The 16,325-nt window shown below is 39.6% G+C and overlaps 1 pseudogene across 1 annotated transcript; it reads right to left on the reverse strand.

Moving 5' to 3' along the window:
- Nucleotides 1-2,190: 2,190 nt before the first annotated feature.
- LOC105827121 lies at nucleotides 2,191-2,856 on the reverse strand (annotated as a pseudogene). Its single transcript, XR_001138348.1, has one exon. The product of XR_001138348.1 is annotated as a 60S ribosomal protein L19 pseudogene (transcript).
- Nucleotides 2,857-16,325: the final 13,469 nt, after the last annotated feature.

Here is a 16,325-nt window from a genome sequence, read left to right on the forward strand (position 1 = left end):
TGTGTGTGTGTGTGGATATCTTGTATAGTGCTTGAGTCAGGGCTTTTGGTGTGCCCATCACCAGAATAGTGTTCATCGTACCATACAGGTAAGTTTTTATCACACCCACCCTTCTGCCTTCTCCTTTCTTGCTTTCTTATGTCCTTTACATCACTTTGTGACATGTGTACCCATCTATTAGCTCCCACTTATTAATGAGAATATATGGTGTTTGGTTTTCCATTCCTGAGATACTTCACTTAGGATAATAGTCTCCAGTTCCATCCAAGTTGCTGCAAATGACATTATTTCATTCCTTTTTATGACTGAGTAGTACTCCACGGTGTGTGTGTGTGTGTGTGTGTGTGTGTGTGTGTGTGTGTGTTTGTGTGTGTGTCTGTGTATATCACATTTTCTTTATCCAGTTATGAATTGCAGGGCACTTAAGTTGATTCCACATCTTTGTAATTGTGAATTCTGCTGCAATAAACATTCAAGTACAGGTGTCTTTTTGATAAAATGACTTCTTTTCCTTTGGGTAGACACCCACTGGTGGTATGGCTGGGTCAAATGGTAAGTCTATATTTATTTCTTTAAGAAATCTCCATACTGTTTTTCATAGAGGTTGTACTAATTTGCAGTCCTACCAACAGTGTATAAGTGTTACTTTTTCTCTCTATCCACACCAGCATCTATTGTTTTTTGACTTTTTAATAATGGCCATTCTGATAAGGGTAGGGTGGTATCTCATAGTTTTAATTTGCATTTTCCTGATGATTAGCGATGTTGAGCATTCTTTCATATGTTTTTTGGCCATTGTCTACCTTTTTTTGAAAAACTTCTATTCATGTCTTTTGCCGACTTTTTGATGGGGTTGTTTGTTTTTTTCCTGCTGATTTATTTGAGTTCTTTGTAGATTCTGGATATCAGTCTTTTGTTGGATGTATAGTTTGTGAATATTTTCTCCCATTCTTTAGCTTGTCTATTCACTCTGTTGATTATTTACTTTGCCATGCAGAAGCCTTTTAATTTAATTAAGTCCCATTAATTTATTTTTGTTGTTGCTATATTTGCCTTTGGGGTCTTAGCCATAAATTCTTTACCTAGGCCAATATCTAAAAGCTTTTTCTATGTTTTCTTCTAGAATTTTTATGGTTTCATGCCTTGTATTTAGGTCTTTAGTCCATCTTGAGTTAATTTTTGTATGCGGTGAGAGACAGGGGTCCTGTTTCATTATTCTGCATGTGGCTATCCAATTTTCCCAGCACCATTTATTGAATAGGGCTACATTTCCCCAGTGTGTGTTGTTATCTGCTTTGTTGAAGATCAGTTGGTTGTAGGTAGACGGTTTTACTTCTGGATTCTCTATTCTGTTCCATTGGTCTATGTTTCTACTTTTATACCAGTACCATGCTGTTTTGGTTACTATATTCACGTAGTATAATTTTGAAGTCAGGTAATGTGATGCCTCCAGATTTGTTCTTTCTGTTTAAGATTGCTTTGGCTACTTAAGCTCTTATTTGGTTCCAAATAAAGCTTAGGATTATTTTTTTCTACATCTGTGAAATATGATGCTGGTATTTTGATGGGGATTGCATTGAATCTTTAAGACACTGTGGGCAGAATGGACATTTTAATTATGTTGATTCTACCAATCTATGAGCAGGGGATGTTTTTCCATTTGTTTGTGTCATCTGTGATTTCTTTCATCAGTGCTTTGTAGTTCTCCTCGTAGAGATCTTTAACATCCTTTGTTAAGTATATTCCTAGGTATTTTATTTTCTTTGTAGCTATCATGAATGGTATTAAGCCCTTGATTTGACTCTCTTCTTGAGAGTTATTAGTGTATAGAAATGCTACTGATTTGTGTACATTGATTTTGTAACCTTAGACTTTGCTGAATTTATTTATCAATTCCAGGAGTTTTTTGGTGGACTATTGAGGGTTTTCTAGATACAAGATCATGTTACCAGCACACAGGAATAATGTGACCTCCTCTTTCCTGATTTGGATGCACTTATTTCCTTCTCTTGCCTGATTGTTCTGGCTAGGACTTCCCATACTATGTTGAATAGAAGTGGTGACAGTGGGCACATTTGTCTCGTTCCAGTTCTTAGGGGGAATGTTTTCAACTTTTCCCCATTCAGCAAGATGTTGGTTGTGGGTTTGTCATATATGGCATTTATATATATATATATTTTTTCAGCAGACAAAGCTTGTTTTATTCAAATGATTCACCTATTATGACCCTGGCCACTATGTACAGACAAGAGAGGGGAATTTTACTTCTTGGTCTCTTCCTCTTTGGACAGAGTCTTGATGATCTCCTCCTTCTTGGCCTGGAGGCGCTCTTCACAGGGCTTGCGTGCTTCCTCGGTCTTAGATCTGCGGGCCTCAGCCTGGTCAGCCAGGAGCTTCTTGCGGGCCTTGTCTGCCTTCAGCTTGTGGATGTGTTCCATGAGAATCCGCTTGTTTTTGAACACATTCCCCTTCACCTTCAGGTACAGGCTGTGATACATGTGGTGGTCAATCTTCTTAGACTCATGGTATCTCTTCAGTAGCTGGCGCAGAATCCTCATTCTCCGCATCCAGGTTACCTTCTCAGGCATTCGAGCATTGGCTGTACCCTTTCGCTTACCTATGCCCATATGCCTGCCCTTCTGGCGGGCCAAGGTGTTTTTCCGTCATCGAGCTCAAGAATGGACAGTCACGGGCTTGTGGATGATCAGCCCATCTTTGATCAGCTTCCGGATCTGCTGACGGGAGTTGGCGTTGGTGATTTCATTAGTCTCGTTGGGGTCCAACCAGACTTTTTTTTTGCCACAGCGGAGGACACTAGAGGCAAGCCTCTTCTGAAGCCTGAGCATACTCATGGCTCTGGGCGCACTAGCGAAAGGAAAGAGATATATTTTTAAGATATATTCTTTCTTTGTCTTTGTTGAGGGTTTTTATCATGAAAGGGTGCTGGATTTTATTGAATGCTTATTTCTGTATCTATTGAAATAATCATGTGGTCTTTGTTTTTGTTTCTCTGTATGTGGTGAATCACGCTTATTGATTTGTGTATGTTAAACCATCCTTGCATCCCTGGAATAAAACTCACTTGATCATGGTGGATTTTTTTTTTTTTTATGTGCTGTTGAATTCTTTTTTATGTGCTGTTGAATTCAGTTTGCTAGTATTTTCTTGAGGAATTTTGCATCTGTGTTCATAAGGGATATTGGTCTGTAGTTTTCCTTTTTTGTTGTGTACTTTCCTGGCTTTGGTATCAGGGTGATACTGGCTTCATGGAATGAATTAGGGAGGTTTCTCTCCTTCTCAATGTTATGCAATAATTTTTGTTAGATTGGTATCTGTTCTTCTTTGTAGGTCTGGTAGAATTCAGCTGTGAATTTATAGGGTTTAGGGCTTTTGTTGTTGTTTTTGGGAGATTTTTTTTATTACTGCTTCTCTCTCACTGCTTATTGTTGGTCTGTTCAAGGTTTCTATTCCTTCCTGATTACAGTTTGGGAGGTTATGTGTTTCCAAGAACTTATCCATTTCCTCTAGGCTTTCTAGTATTTTTTTTGTGTAGAGGTTTTCATGGTATTCATGGATGATATTTTGTATTTCCAAGGTATCAGTTGTAATGTCTATTTTTTCATTTCTGATAGAAATTATTTGAGTCCTTTCTCTTTTATTTCTGGTTAATCTGGATAGTGGTCTATCAATTTTGTTTATCTTTTCAAAGAACCAACTTTTTATTTCATTGTTCCTTTTTATTTATTTATTTTTTTGGTTTCCATTTCATTTAGTTCTGCTCTGAGCTTTGTTATTTCTTTTCTTCCTCTGGCTTTAGGTTAGGTTTGTTCTTCCTTTTCTAGTACTTCAAAGTGTAACATTAGGTTATTAATTCGGGATCTTTCTGTCTTTTTGATGTAGTCATTGAAGGCTATGAACTTTTCCCCTGAGGGCTGCTTTTTCTCTATCCCCATAGATTTTGAAAGCTTCTGTCCCCATTGTCATTCAGTTTGAAGAATTTTTTTGTTTCCATCTTAATTTCATCATTGACCCAAGGATTGTTTGACAGCAGGTTGTTTAATTTTCATGACTGTAGATTTGAGTGTTTCTCTTAGAATTGATTACTAGTTCTATTGTGCTTGAGAAGGTACATGGTATGATTTCAGTGTTTTTGAATTTGCTGAGACTTGTTTTGTGGACTAAGATATGATCAGTCTTGGGAAATCTCCCATGTGCTTGTGACAAAAATGTAAATTCAGTAGTTTTGGGATAGAATGTTCTGTAAATCTCTGTTAATTCCATTTGTTCTTGAGTCCTGTTTAAGTTCAGTGTTTCTTTATTCTGAATTCTTTATTTTTATTTTCTGCTTTGATAGTCTGTCTAATTCTGTTAATGGAATGTTGAAGTCCCAACTAATAAGATGCTACTGTTTATTTCTTTGTTTAGATCCAGAAGAATTTGCTTCATGAAACTGGGAGCTCCTGGGTTAGGTGCCTATATATTTAAGATTGTTATGTTTTCTTACTGAATTGCTCCCTTTTTCATTATATAATGACCAACTATGTCTTATTTTACCATTATTGATTTAAAGTCTATTTTATCTGATATGAGAATGGCTACATCTGCTTGCTTTTGTTTTCCATTTGTATAGTATTTTTTCTCTCACATTAGCTTGAGTCTGTGTGAGTTCTTGTGATTTAGATGTATTTCTTGGAGACATGAAATACTTGAGTTGTGTTTTTTCATCCGTTCATCTAGTCTGTCTTTTAAGTAGGGTATTCAGACCATTCACATTGAGTGTTAGTATTGATATGTGGAAGGCTGTTCTGTTCAACATGTTGGATAATCCCTTATTGTTTTGTTTTCCCTCTTGTGCTATTGTTTTATAAGAGCTCTGAGCTATAACTTTTGGGTGTTTTTATGCTAGTTGTTATTTAATGTGCTTTTGCATGTATAATGCACTTTTGAGCATTTCCTGTGACAAATTCCCTTAGCGTTTGCTTGGTTGGGAAAGACTTTATTTCTCCTTAATTTGTGAAACTTAGTTTAGCAGGACACAAAATTCTTGGCTTGTGGTTATTCTGTTGAAGGAGACTAACTATAGGACCCTATTTCTTTCTGGTTTGGAAGGTTTCTTTTGAGAATTCTGCTGTTAGTTTGATGGATTTTCCTTTGTAAGTTACCTGATGTTTTTGCCTCCTGGCTTGCAGAAGTTCCTCCTTCCTGTTGACTTTGGTCAGTCTGATGACTACATACCTTGTTGATTCCCTTTTTACAATGAATCTCCCAGGTGTTTGTTGAGCTTCTTGTATTTTGATGCCTAAATCTCTAGCGAGACCAGAGAAGTTTTCCTCAATTATTCCTTCAAATAGGTTTTCCGGGCCTTTTGCTTTCTCTTCTTCACCCTCAGAAATGTCTATGATTCTTAAATTTGTCTGTTTTACATAATCCCATATTTCTTGTAGACCTTGTTCCTCTTAATTCTTTGCTTTTTATTTTTGACTGACAGGGTTAATTTAAGAGAGTTGTCTTTAAGCTCTGTAATTATTGCTTCTGCTTGGTCTAGTCTATTTTTGAAATTTCCCTATGTATTTTGTGTTTCCCTAAATGAATTTTTCATTTCTAGAGGTTCTATTTTTTTAAAAAAAATATATCTATCTCTTTAGTAAGTTTTTCATTCATTTCCTGAATTGTTTTTCTGGTTTCTCTGAGTTTTCCATTTTCTCTTGGATCTCATTGAGCTTCCTTACAATCTATACTTAGGGTTCTTTATCTGTCATTTCAGCATTTTCATTTTGGTTGGGATCCCTCACTAGAGAGTTGGTGTGCTCCTTTGGAGGTATCCTTTCATTTCAATTTTTTATACTTCTGGAGTTCTTGTGCTGATTCCTTCTCATCTGGAGCAGATGTCACTTCTTGTTTTGGATTTTCTTTTGTTTAGATGGGGCTTCCCCCCTTCACTCTCAAGGGTATGTCTGTAGCGTATGTTAGGTAAGGACCTTTGGCTTTGCTTGTGTGTACTTTGCTAGGGGTCTAGGTTTTGGATGGATACCTTGGATATATTATAGATATCCTTAGTGTGGTGGTTTTTCAATTGCTAGTTATTTGTAGGATGTAGTGGTGGTATACTATGTGTGTGGGCAAATTTCCTGTTTCTTTTGACAAGGGAAGATGGGGGTCTTCAAAATATTTTCTCTTTCCCCAGCCCTGTGGTCTTCTTAACAGTGTGAATTATATTGGGCCACCCAGTTTAATCTCTGAGACAGTAGTTGGTGCTTGTGGGTAAGAGCCAGCCATGCCCTGTATGACTGAATCAGTAAATGCTATAATGGGATGTGCAAGTTGTCCTCCCTGCCAGTAGGTGGAAAGAGCCTCCTGCAGTATTGTTTTTTGGGACCTACAACTGGCTGTAGTCAATCAGGAGAAACACTCGATGCCCCAGGTGGTGGGTGAGACCCTGGAGCTCCTAGGGGACTCCTTATTCTCCCACACAGCAGAGGTGGGTGGAGGAGCAAGGCTGGGTGGGGCTGGGTCAGGTGAGCCTGCATTCAGGTTCCACAAAGGCAAACACAAGAGCTGTCTTGGCAAGGTTAGAGGGTCAGCTCACAGGCAGCTGGGGAAAGCCACCATGGAGGGGCTGAAGTGGCCCTACCAAGCCAGAAAGTCTGCTCATGGGGGAAGTGCTGTCTGGCTCTCAAGAGTGCACTTGGCTCTTCTCCCTCCTCCCGTGCTCCATGGATCTCCTTCCGGCATCTGGATGCAAGTAGCAGGCCCAAACTAGCTGAGCTCACCAGCAATAGCACTGTAGGCAGGGAGCTTCTCTGCCTAGGATCCCACTCTGGACCAAGAGTGTGGCTTTCCTGTGAGGGGAGGAGTGCTTTGCAAGTGTGCTGCCGCTTGGACCCACACTGTACTCTCCCCTTAGTTCTGCCAAAGTAGGTTCCCTCGCCTCCTAAGATTAGTTTATGCCCCTGAGCAACATGATTAAGTCTTAGGATTATGGGATCCAGCCTGTGGGCCTGTCCCCTGGTCCTCCAAGTTCAATCCCTGACTGTGCCAGGGAGAATCATACTGGTTCTGAGTTGTCTATGGGTTGCCCAAGCAGGCTTAATGTCCCTCTGCTTCAAGGTATGCCCTGCTCTGTTGGAGCCACCAGGCAAGCAGCACCAGGGAGGGCCAGTGGGCAGGGAGCTCACAGTCCAAGCACCCTTGGTCTGCTGTAGGTCTTTAAGAGGAAAGGTGTGAGCCCCACTGTCTGTGGAAAACTTGGTGTGGAAGATGTACCAGGAGAGGGGAAGCAGCCACTCCTGAGAGCCCTGGCTCAATCATCTCTTGGGGCACCTGTGCCACCTGGCAGCAGCGGGCAGGGGAGGGAAGGGGGAGGAAGAGAGTCTGAATGGAGGAGAGCTGGCACTCTGGTCCCCTCTTTCTCTCTCCCTGGAAGGTAGCCTGCCCAGAATATCTAAGCTCTTGGATCACGCAGTTCCCCCAGCCCCCACCAGCCCCCTGTGGCCACTGCAGTCTGGGCAGGAGTTAGGAAATGTTTGTGTTGGGATCAGCGACATGGAAACTGAAGGGGTGAAGCTCTCTGAGGAGGACAAAGTCACACAATGGGTGGAGAAGCAGTATGGTGTCCGTTGTCTTGGCTCTGGTCTGTGATGACAAGGAGTGACCCTGAGGGGGCTGGCAGCCCAGTGCTTTGTTTTCAAGAAGCTCCCGGTTCACTGGTGGCAGCAGCTTTTGGGCTCGTGAGGGTAGAGAAACTCGCCAGCAGTTCTGGAGCCTGCTGACTAGCAGAGGTGCGTGAGGAGAAGAAACAGATCCTCCTCCTACCTTTTCCATGGGACTCCAACTTTCTTGGGGATTGATATCTGCCGAAATCTTGCTCCTTCTTGTTCTGCTCCATACTTCTTCCCATGGAAACTCCAGTAGGTTCTGCCGCTTTTCCCTCAGAATTACACCTGAGGTATGATTTTTACTCATCTAACACTTTTCCTTCTTTCTGAGATGATCTGGCGACTGATGTCAGCTGTCTTGCCCCAACCTCCAGCGGATTTAAAAAAATCCCAAGGTGTCATACATAGAACTGAACATAGTACGCACCTGATAAATGTTTTCTTTTTTGTCCTTTTGTTTTCTTTTGCAAGTGCCTTATTATCTAAAAGGACATTTTCTTTTTGATGGGAGCGGGGAGGTCTGGGTGTGCTGCAAGATTGTAAAGTGTTTGATATAATAATAATAATAAAAGAAGGGAGAAGTAGAATGATTTCAGTTAGAAAACTAAAGGAGGGAGATATCAGTGGACATAATTTATAATTACAAAAGTAGATAATTCATAAAGATATTTACACATATATGTGCTTTCCTAATATATTTATTTCAGTTTGGGAAGTATTTTTTGTTCTGTTAAAGGCAAATGTGAAGGTAATAAGATATTTCACTAAAATATTATCAGATTTCTATCCCAATTGATTTTAGGGACAACTGAAATCTTCCATACATATTACAAACTGGATTCAGATAGAATCTCTTTTAAATAATTTAACTACATTTATAAATATGCACATTTTCACAGTGCTTTCCAATCATTAATTTGTTGTAACTCCTACTATGTTTAAGCCTTCCTGAGAACAGACACTGTTCACCTAATTTTGTATTTTGCCAACATTTACTTTTATGATGTTCTTGATTTAATATGATAGGGTTTATTTTTAGAAACTTAAGAGTTTTAAAAAAAATTTCTAGTTAGTAATTCACACACAAAAAATTACCTGGACGTTTTGCCCTCTACAAACAGCTGTATAGATGACGATGTAAGTGGACACTCACACGCAGGACTCTCTGTTTGGAACTCTGTGTTCTGGGGATCTGGGTCCTTCAAGAATTGCAGGACAGCTCATACTCTGCAGTGACCCAGATGAGCAATTGTTTCCCCCAGTCTAACAATTCATGATATCTGTGACTATTTTAAAGAATAGATGACTTTAGTACATGGTGTTTTAATGATTTAGTTCTGTTAATAAGAGTCAATTAAGTTGCAGAAAATTTTGGTACCAGAATTGTGTTGACTTTTTTCATTTGCTTCAGAGTGTAAATCTTCTCCTGAGAAAGAAAAGGTCAGTACAGATATAATAAGAGTGAAAATTTCATGGAAGGAGGATTTAGGCTTGTTATGAAGATATAAGTTTTTTTTTTTTTTTGAGACAGAGTCTCACTCTGTTGCCTGGGCTAGAGTGCCGTGGTGTCAGCCTAGCTCACAGCAACCTCAAACTCCTGGCTCAAGCGATCCTTCTGCCTCAGCCTCCCGAGTAGCTGGGACTACAGGCATGCGCCACCATGCCCGGCTAATTTTTTCTATATATTTTTAGTTGTCCGAATAATTTCTTTGTATTTTTAGTAGAGACGGGGTCTTGCTCTTGCTCAGGCTGGTTTTGAACTCCTGAGCTCAAACAATCCGCCCGCCTCGGCCTCCCAGAGTACTAGGATTACAGGTGTGAGCCACCGCGCCTGGCCGAAGATATAAGTTTTGACGTAAATTCTTACAAGGTCAGGAAGGTGACATAGATGAGATAGGTAGGAAGCCTGGGAAAGTGTAAGACCCAGAGATGCCAGGTATGTGGCAATCTGGAACCCACATTCACATGGACCAAACAAGTCACTTCTGAGAGATTTGCGTGGTTTTTGAAATTCTTGGATCTACCTTGTCTTAAAAGATGGGTCACATTCTAGTAGGAAAGTGGAGAAGGAAACTTCTAAGACTGGGGACCACTATAAGCCTAAATAAAGAAAGAAAAATAGCCTGGTGGGTGAGAGTGGCCTTAGCGAGTCAGCCTGGCTCTCGGGCAGTAGTGCTCAACAGGGGGAGGGGTGATTTTACCAGCATGGGACATTTGTCAATGTCTATAGACATTTTTGCTTACCACAGCTGGAGGGGGATGCCACTGGCATCTCATGGATGGAAACCAGGGTTGTGCTAAACACCCTATAATGCACACATCATCCCTCTACGACAAACAATTATTCAGTCCAAAATATCAGTAGTGCCAAGGTTGAGAATCTCTACTCTAGAGGAATATGTGTGTTGGGGAATGGGGGGAGGTAAAGTTAGATGTTATATTCTTCAGTTTACTATTAAAACACTTCAGCATAGAAGGTTCTAGTTAACTTAATCTGTACTTTAAGGTCAGTTAATATTTTAAGTATCTTAGTCAGGAATATGCACTCTAGAGATGGTTGGTTAGTACATGAAAGATTCTAAGCAGAGGCCCAAAGTCCAGAGGTTCATTCAGAAGACTTCATTATCTTTATTTTAATTAATACCAGTTGCCTTGTTAATTAGTATAATGGATGTTAGACATTATTTTTTAATCTGTGAAATGAAGGCTGATCAGGCTAAAAATTTGTGTAGGTATGGGGGTTGGTGAGTAAACAAGGCATAGGAATCTAGTGAGTCCAACAGACCACATGCTTTGAAAGGCATGCTAGGTTTAGAATTTTTAAACTTCCTTATGTTCCGCTGTTGAGCAGAGGATATTGTTGCCACACCCTGAGTAGAAGGTTGGTTGAATCCTGCCATTAGAATATTGTAGAATCTGACTCAGGTGAGTTTTCCATGCAGGCCTCTGTCTTAGTCCATTTGGGCTTCTGTAAAAAAATGCCATCAATTGGGTAGTTCATAAACAAGAGAAACTTACTTTTAACAGTGCTGGAGGCTAAAGGGTCCAAGATCAAGGTGCCAACAGATTCTGTGTCTGGTGAGGGCCCACTTTCTCATAGATGGTGCCTTCTCACTGTGTCCTCACATGGTGGGAGGAGCAAGACAGCTTTATGGGGTCTCTTTTATAAAGACATTATTCATCCATGAGAGCTCTGCCTCATGACCTCATCACTCCCAAAAGGCCCCACTTCCTAACGCTATCGCCTTAGGGGTTAGCATTTCAACATATGAATTTTGGGGGACACAAATATTCAGACCAGAGATCCGCTGTTGGGACATGAAAAGCTAGAGAGATGAGCCTTTATTAAGCCTAAAGAACAGATAATATGGCAATTTTGGGGTCGGATTGACTATTTTCATAGGTGGCAGAGTCAGATTTGAGTCTTGCTTTCACGTTTGTATATTCCCAGTGGCAAGGCTGTGGGAGAGAAGACTGCATCTTCCTCTAACAACTGGTTGCTACTTAAAACTACCAAACAGAATCATCCAATAATTGCGAATTAACAATGAGCTTAGGTTGGTTTAGTGGATTCAGGTTATGGAAAACCTTGAAAACGAGGTAGAAGAATGTATACAAGCCAGGAAGTTGATGTGATGGGAAGTTGAGGTCCGGGAATAGCTACTTAATTACTAATGTCTAAGATGAAGAAGAGGGAAAAACTAAGTGGTAAGAAAACTCAGTGGTAGGAAAGCTGTTAAAATAATAAGGTGTGAAGTGATTAAATCAAGATTCTGTTGGAGTCAGTAGCAATTGAGAAGAGATAAATTGGAGAGGTGTGTTGAAAGAATGATAATAATAATAGCTAAAATTTACAGTTCTCTGGTTTTGTTACTAGGCTTAAACAGTTTTTATGCACTCACGTAAACCTCAGAACAACTATACGATTTAGACACCATTATTAGCTCTATTTTATAGGTGGGAAAATCAAGCACCAAGAATTTAACCGCCTGCCTTAGGGTCATAATGTTATTAGTAATAAGTGATGGGCCTGAGCCTTTGAAACAGGTTAGTGTAGTTCTGCCTAGGGAGGCTGCTGTGATTGATGGTTGTTTCCAAAATAGGTACATTGAGGGTGGAACCAATTTTTGGGGGGAAGGAGCAGAGTGTGTGTGTGGACCTGCAGATCTGAGGTAGTAGAGGGCAGAATTTAGTGGGAGTTGTTGATTCGTGGATGATCCATTCAGAGGATCTGCCAAAGCTGAGCCAGAGTAGCAGAGCCAATGCCATAATTCTATTAAGTTAAACTGCCTTATTTTCCTGGATCTGTTTGAGTTTTTTTTGAGTAGATTTATTTAACTTTTAGTATTTCAATAATTGTAGATTGCACCTGCTGCTGAGTTTTGCTTTCCTGCATGGACAATGCCGGAGTCAGGCCCTCTGGGACTCCAAAGACTTATATCAAGAAAACCACTTAGCCATGATTCTTAACACATTGACTGCCACACTAGAAAAAATTTATTTTTTTCCTTGGCACCACGGTGTTTTATTATGAAAATAGAATAAAAACTTCGAAAACAAAATGACCCTTTCTAATTTAATGAAAATTTTGCTATTTTTTATTGTTTTCTATGCGTGAATTATATGCAACTTGAAAAATAGTTCATGCAGCTCCCAAGGTAAAGAGATGTGTGAGTTACATATGCTTCGCGAGGCCCCGAGCTCAAAACTATCGTGAGTTAAATACAACTCACATGACAGTGAATGTGAGTAACATACATCTCTGATATTCAGACCTACTAAAATGCAATATTTACAAAAACCAGGGCATAGATTTCTGCTAATCTCAGACAATTTGGGTTAACTAGAACTAATAATTTTTGGATTATAATCTTGATAGCTTCCATTGATTTCACATTTGCCCTCATAAACTCAGAGGGTGAGGAAGGGTCTTCCTGAGTGAACAACTGCTGCAGTTCCTTGCTGGGACTTAAAAGTTGTCTGAGGTACAATCTATAATCCCTCCAGAGTCACAGTGACAAAAATGGGGTAAACTACCCCACCCTTCCTTTTACCCTGAAGCCCCAAACACTGGAAACCAGTGGATATTCTCAGGAATCCTTCCTGTTGTGTCTTAGAGACTCTGCTAGACATTTTACAAAAAGACATTTTCTTATATTGGTCTAATGAATGACCCCCTGCTGCAATGCATTTCTGTAGCAACTTACACTTCTCCAGAAGATTTGATCCACGTAATATTTTATTTATTTATTTTTTTATTTCAGCATATTATGGGGGTACAAATGTTTAGGTTACATATATTGCCTTTTCCTGGCCCCAGTCAGAGCTTCAAGCATGTCCACCCCCCAGACGGTGCACACTGCACCCATTAGGTGTGAATATACCCATCCTTTTCTCCCCCCTCCCACCTGACCAACACTCGATGAATGTTACTACTATGTGTGTACATAAGTGTTGATCAGTTAATATCAATTTGATGGTCGGTACATGTGGTGCTTGTTTTTCCATTCTTGGAATACTTAGTAGAATGGGTTCCAGCTCTATCCAGGATAATGCAAGAGGTGCTAGATCACCATTGTTTTTTGTGGCTGAGTAGAACTCCATGGTATACATATACCACATTTTGTTAATCCACTCATGTATTGACGGGCACTTGGGTTGTTTCCACATCTTTGCAATTATGAATTGTGCTGCTATAAACATTCTATATAGAACTCAGGAAAATCAGCAAGAAAAAATCAAACAACCCTATCAAAAAGCGGGCAAAGCACACGAACAGAAACTTTTCAAAAGAAGATAAACCAATGACCAGCAAACATATGAAAAAATGCTCAACATCTCTAATCATCAGGGAAATGCAAATCAAAACCACAATGAGATATCACTTATCCCCAGTGAGAATGTCCTTTATCAAAAAGTCCCCCCAAAATAATTTTTGGCATAGATGATCCACGTAATATGTTATTCAAAGCTTATTTTCCTGCTCAAGTAGAAGGTTTTTGAAGACAAGAAACTTGTCTTTGTCTTTAGTGCCTAAATTAATGTCTGACATATTGCAAGAACTGAGAATTGAAATAAATTCAGTCTGTCTGTTAAATGACACTGAGAGGTTAAGATCAAAAACCACCTAAAACAGCTTCCTTTAAAAAACAAACTATTAGCTTGCTCATCAGGACTGTTTTGGAAAAACAGCTTGCTTATCAACACTCACTTTAAGACCTCGCTTCACTGTGCTCATCAATCCAAAATTATTATGTCATTAACTCTACTCAATCCCAACTGGTTATCTGCTTTTCAAGAACTACCTTAAAATCATCCGGAATGGGTCTTATAACCCTGTAAATACCCTTCCCTAATTTTCTCCCATTGGAGATTCGAAGACATTGTAAAGGTGGTGTTTTTGCTTGTTGCGGTAAGTATGAAACACTCCTCTTTTCTTGATCAATAGATGTTTCTGGTAGTCTTCACAGGGGCTTTCAACTGAGCTAATAATACATATTTGTTGAATGAAGAGGTAAGAGATAGCTATTGATATTTCCATTTAACAGATGTGGACACTAAAGCTCAGGGAAGAAAAGAACTTCATTAAAGTACGTAGATTGTAGGTTCAAATTCATTCAATCTTTCTGCAAAACACAATTTACACATGGCTCTTTTGAGATTTCTTTCTTCCTTCAAGATTGCCTTGATGTTATTTGAGCCTGATTTGTCTTGCATTATTTTGAAGGATTGGAGGGGTGGGGAAAAGGGATAGTGTGTACTTATACCACGATATTATCTTGACTACCTCCTTTAGGGGTGGACTTAGACTTGGGGGTGTGCCTGTTTCACTAGCATATATGGAAAACACGAGATACAGAGGGGTTTATGTAGCTGAATGAGAATATGCAATTTCGACAATGATGAAGAGGAAGTAGAATGAAGACTCTAATGAATGCATTCTCAGAAGGAATGGTATTGCCCCCAAGGGGTAAAAATTGCTTCTTGGGGGTGCAAAAAAATCATAGGTATTACAATAACTTGTAGCCCTATAAAGGGCCACAGCACATAACCAGCATATATGTAGTATTAACATTTCATGAGGAAGGGAACACTAAGGGGAAAATGTCTAAAAAGGCTCCTTAGGGAGATAATAATGAAAAAAGTTTGAGAAACGCTACTCTGTGATGATTTCTTGTAGATGGCCATAATTTAAAACTCCTCACATTCAGTTCAAAGATTTCGAATCTAACAATGGATCTGGTACAAAAAGCCACGTTATGAAAATATGTTCTTAAGTAGAAAGAAAACAATGCACCTATGGCAGCTGGAATTTCTTAGTACTTCCCTAGGTTTGGGTCTATATGAAACTGACGTGTGAGTGAGAGAGAGAGAGACAGACAGTCAGACAGACACAGAGTGCTCTGACCTGAATTGATGATGCGTCTCCTAAAGTGGTATTCACATGGAAATTCACTTGGTAGAGATTAATATGCATCCACCAACACTTTGGCAGATTGTAGAGAAAGATACAAATGAGGGAAGTCATTAGAGACCATGGCTTCCTTGCCCTGGAAAAATAACAAGCCCCAACATTTACTGTACTCCATAACATTAGCAAGCTGTACCAGTCAAAATTAATCCATCACAGCTGCGAGACAGCAAATAGTGAGCACGTCTCATTAATTATATTATTCATCTTCTCAGCTGGCAGAAAGACTTGATAATATTTGCTATGCGACTGTGTGCATTTAATTTGAATGCTCAAAGATTCTTAAAACATTAGATGGCAGAAGGCACTAGCCTGGGCTTATTGGTACAATATCTACTCATTTCTTTCTAAATAACTAGCATTTCCAGGAAATATTAAGTACTAAAGTAGATACTATCTACATAAACATGTTTACTGAAGTAAACTAACCTGAAAATTGGTCCTTCAAATGCCTCGACATGGTGTGGGTGTGATTATGCGAGAGAAGTCTTAGTCCATAATATAATGAAAAACATAGTAATCTGAGTTTTTAGGAGATTATTTTGCTTTTTCTACACAACTCCTGGTGTAGATGAACATCTGAAGCTATGAATTTAAAAGTTGCAAACGAATAGGCTTACACTTGTTTAAATTTTCAGACCAGCGATTATTGTGTTTCATGCCTCCCAGATTTTGGTAGTGAATGGTCACACTCTCTAGGCAGCTGTGGTTTTGCATTTACAGAAAGCACAATGGAAGCAATCGAAACAAAATGTGTGTCTGTGAACATTTGTTGAATACCATAATAGTCTGGTCAGTTTGTTAGACACTTTACATGTGTCATTAAGAATAATATAACCTTCACGGCAGCTTGCGAAGTAGCTTTTATCCACAATAATACTTTTCCCTGGCTTTTCCTCCTCACCGCCCTGCTCCATTGCATCCTGCACACTCCTTTTTTTTTCAAGTGATGAGGAAACGGGGAGGCTCGCAGACATTGATTTTCCTAAACTTGGTAAATTGAAAAAGTGGCAGATTCTACCTGTAAGTGATATCATGCAATGTTTTTTTTCTGTGTCTGGCTTATTCACTTAGCATATGTGGAATCTACAAAAGATAAGGTCAGATATATACAGAGGCAGAGAATAAATGTGGTTCGCAGAGGCGGGGGAAGCAGAGGGGAAACGGGGAGAGGTAATTGGAATGATACGAAGTAGCAG

Source organism: Propithecus coquereli, unplaced genomic scaffold (genome assembly GCF_000956105.1).
Source record: "Propithecus coquereli isolate 6110/MARCELLA unplaced genomic scaffold, Pcoq_1.0 Scaffold97, whole genome shotgun sequence".
NCBI lineage: Eukaryota > Metazoa > Chordata > Mammalia > Primates > Indriidae > Propithecus > Propithecus coquereli.